This window comes from Paralichthys olivaceus, chromosome 23 (genome assembly GCF_024713975.1).
Source record: "Paralichthys olivaceus isolate ysfri-2021 chromosome 23, ASM2471397v2, whole genome shotgun sequence".
In the NCBI taxonomy this organism is placed as follows: domain Eukaryota; kingdom Metazoa; phylum Chordata; class Actinopteri; order Pleuronectiformes; family Paralichthyidae; genus Paralichthys; species Paralichthys olivaceus.
The window spans coordinates 16,032,056-16,036,320 of NC_091115.1; the positions used below are offsets into that span (position 1 = coordinate 16,032,056).

The 4,265-nt window shown below is 38.8% G+C and overlaps 1 non-coding gene across 1 annotated transcript; it reads left to right on the top strand.

Moving 5' to 3' along the window:
* The first annotated feature begins 3,320 nt into the window (after positions 1 to 3,320).
* Positions 3,321 to 3,392, top strand: trnap-agg (transfer RNA proline (anticodon AGG)). Its single transcript has one exon. It is a non-coding gene; the product is annotated as a tRNA-Pro (tRNA).
* Positions 3,393 to 4,265: the final 873 nt, after the last annotated feature.

The following is a 4,265-nucleotide window of genomic DNA, read 5'->3' on the forward strand; positions in this document are numbered from 1 at the left end:
GGAACCTGGTTCACACCTTTTATTACTTCAGTTTCTGTTATTGCACATGTTTTTAATGTTACTTTTACATTTTTGTTTAGTTATTATTATGACAGGGCCTTCTTTTCCATACGGTCTACTTTTTTATTTATTTGTGTGACATGCTGGTTCTGTTGAGACGTCAGTGTTCAGGAAATACAATTCAAGTCAATTTCAATTGTATTTCTATAGCGCCAAATCATAATATACATTATCTTAAGACCTTAAAATCTTATTTGATATAGAGAAACCCAACAGTTCCTACAAGGAGCAGCACTTTGGAGACCGTGGAGAGAAAAACTCCCTCATTAACAGGAAGAAACCTCTAGAAGAACCAGGTCATCTGCCTCGACTGGCAGAGAAAAATGGGGAGGAGAGGAGAGATGGGTGGAAGAGAGGGGAGAAAAAAGAGAGAGATAGTGGGGAGGGGGAGGAGGAGGCGAGAGAGACCGGGAACACTTTTGCACCATCAGGTATCAGCTCTGACTAGTTATAATGAAAACAATAACAGTGTAAAGAAGTTATTGATTATTAATGCTAGCAGCACATGAGGGAAGGCAGATAAGTGCAATGAAGAGAATTTATTATGCTTAAAAAGATTTACACAGTCTCTGGTACATGTGTCACACCCAACATTAGAATGTGTCTCCTGTGACCACATCTCAATTCCCTACTCTTTACTTGTTACAAATAAATAAGTCTTTTATAAAGACCCAACAATGTTGTTTTTAACCAGTCTGAATATACAACTCTGTCCCTCGTCAGTGTGTTTGTGAGCCTGTGTCAGCGTGTGAGGGAGAGAAAGAGATTTAGGCTGAAGAAATCAAGGCGCTTTGCTCAGTTTTATTATGAAAGGAAAGAGTGAAAGATTTTACCCATTTGAAGAAAATTAGAAAATCGATGTGTCAGTCAGTGTTGATGCCGTGGAGGTGGCCTCGAGTAAATCAATGTATGTGAAACACTGAGAACTGTGAAAGTACAGGAATAGGATTTCAGCTGTGTAGGCGGTCGTTCAACGAGGGCCATATTTTTGTTCACTGCTAAAATCATGTGTTCTTGTGCTCACACCTGTACTTCGGGGCTATCCTCTTGTAATAAGATCACTCAAGACATAAGCTAATTCCTGATCAATCTCTGGACCCATAGACTCCATCTTGGCCATAAATTAGCCTCTGCATGCATCAGCCAATATTTTGGGTCTTCCAGTTAGAGCAGATATTTGAGGCAAGACCCAGTCTTCCATTTGCGAAACACGGTCTATAGTCGAATAGTTTATTTTATTAAATGTGTTTCTAAACATGAAACACAGCCATAAAATTGGTTGTAGGTGTTTTAGGGCCAGAAGACATTTTGGTTATTAACAGCAACTACTATGAATGCAGATAAATCAATAAGCCGAGAGTCGATGCATTTCAGTCAATTTAGTTCCGTCTCTTTTGCTCTCCACAGCCAAAAGGCTTCCGGCCCCAAAATCTTGTTCCTTGCCCACAGACTCTACATTTTCACTTGTACAATCTGCTTATAGAGATTAATTCCAAGTCTGAACAGACCCTCTGGTAGACAGGGCACCATAAAGCCCCAAGTCGAAAAATATTCCATGCAGCAAACACAAAGGAATTAAGCAAGAACACAAGGTGAAGAGCTAAAGCAAAAGGAAGATACAAAGGTTTCTCAGATACCATGAACAAAGTGACAAAGAAGAGTGGGGAGCTTAGAGACGAGGGATACATGGACAGTGAAACACATTAACGGGTCCGAAAATCACAAAGGGATGAAACTGGACAGGAAGGAACACCCATGACAAGCAAAGTCCAAACAAAGATTCTAAATTTTCACAACTCCAGAGTAGCTGAAGAAGAAAAGATCAAGTATCCGCTTCCTTGGTCATTAATTGTCCATATAAGTCTCATGTGAGGAAGACCTAGTGGTGGCATGCAAGAACACACAAAATTAAAACTATAAGGTTGCAAAAGTCAGCAGCCACTGTGGCAGGCATCCTTATCGATTATCCAACAGACATATTCATCCATATCTGGCACCAAGGGAGCGATTCAATATATTTTCCTCCAGACAGACATTATCACCTCTCTCTATCCAGCACCAGAGCCAGCAAACTAATGTATTGATCACAGTATGGATCATTGTAATGAAGAGTCTCTCAGGGGCCACTGCACCAACAGCAGACAAATAACAATGGTTAAAGTAATGATCAGTAACGCTTTACAACATTTAAATGAATGTGCATTTGCTGCTTTGTAGCACCACATGATTTAAGAAACCTGATTTAACCCCCAGCTTGATGGGGTGAGCTTTTATTTTTTAACAAAACACCATAAAAACTCCTCTCCATCCAATATGGTTTTCTCACAGAAACTAAGTTAAGATGTTAAAAAAATTGAAAGTACAAAAAAAAAAAGTCAAAATCAACTGGCACCAAACCTATTATGATCTCAGAAAATGATATTGTACGTCCAGGCCTGAAACTCAGATTAAAGGTGAGCACATAGAAGCTTTATCTTTCCAGCAAAGGAATTTCAAAAGCACGCCTCTAGTGACAAACTCCTCAGCACAGTGAAGGTCAAACATCTAAGTGAAGCAACAAAAGATATCGATTTTCAACAGTGATTTTAAGATTCTTTTTCATTTCACATTACCTGCTCAATGTGTAACTTATGTAGTATCATGATACTCATGAGTAGGTATCTGCATACATGAGTATCATGAATGTCACATGAGCACAGCATTAGACCAGGTATGTTATTTCCCACAAATTTGTGATTCTAGTGGTGAATGTTGAGAAATGAATGAGCAAATACTGGAACGTGTGACTGACGGGTCTCTCTTATTGCCCAAATGATGCTTTATTGAGGGATTGTTTTAAAAATGAAATCACTGAGTTTTTGCTCTTGGATTTGGTTTTAAGGTTTAATCTATAAAGACTGTTTGTTGTTAATAATAAGCCAACATGGAGACCAGAGAGGTGTCTGAGGGAAAATCAATTTAGAGCCATTGCACAAACATTGGGCAGAGCCAATACAACAAGTGCAACAGACACTGAAAAGGTCAGCCAAGGACAGCAGCTGATTGCATAGACAAACAATCTCATGCAAGAACATGTTTGCATTCTTATCCTAATTTTCTTCAGTGTCAGAAAAGTTTGTTTGGGCATGCTCGAGGACAGAACATTACTTTAATTTAATGCCACAATAATAACATATAAGGCTTCGCTTGATATCAAAGAGTAAAAAGACAAACTTTACAGAGTAGGAGGTGATTTTTGCATGTAATTGTTTCATTGTTGTGGCTCGTTGGTCTAGGAGTATGATTCTCGCTTAGGGTGCGAGAGGTCCCGGGTTCAAATCCCGGACGAGCCCTTAATCCCTCAGTCTTCCGCCTTTCTCTCTGATGATGGACTGTCCACTTGTAAGACAGACTCAGTTTTAATTGATTGTTTGTTGCATGATGTCTCCTCTTACCTGTACTGACGAAGTAACAGGGTCCAACGGTCAATTCTAGGAAGATTTAGAGAAATCAAAGTAGTCTGACTCTTAAAGGTACAGTGTGTAGAATGTAGTTATATCTAGTGTTGAAATTCTATGTTGCAGCTGAACTCACCTCACATCATCCTCTCCTTCCAAACATGAAAAAGAACCTGTGGTAGACTTTAATTGTCATAAAAACTCAAAAGGTGTTTAGTTTGTCCAGTCTGGACTAATGTAAAAAACATGGCGGCCTCCGTAGAGAGGGTCCCCTCAATGTAAATATAAAGTATTTAAATATAAAGGGCCTTTTCTGGAGTAAAGAAAACTACAATTCATACAATTTAGATGAAACGAACTAGTGAAAACATCATGAGAATTATTCTACATTAAATTTCTGCCAATAGTTCCCTTTCACCTAAATCTTACACACTGGACCTTTAAGAAACATAGATTGGAAATGTTTCAATACATCAGTTAAAGTTTAGTTTTGCTTGTGATGGAGTGAGATGTCTTTCTCACTTGAAATGTCACAACACTCTATTTCGAGGTGGTTACTTTGGGAAACTTTCATGTATTGTGGTTTGTTGGTCTCAACCTTTAATTCTTGCTTTTTGGTGTGAGAGGTCCTGAGTTCAAGGCTGGCCACAGCAAAGCTTTAAACAAAGTGCAGTGTGTGTACATAACACATAAAATGTTCTGAGTCAGTGTATCACTACAACTGCATTGTTCTATAAGTAGAGATTGTCAATGACTGGCATTGTACCT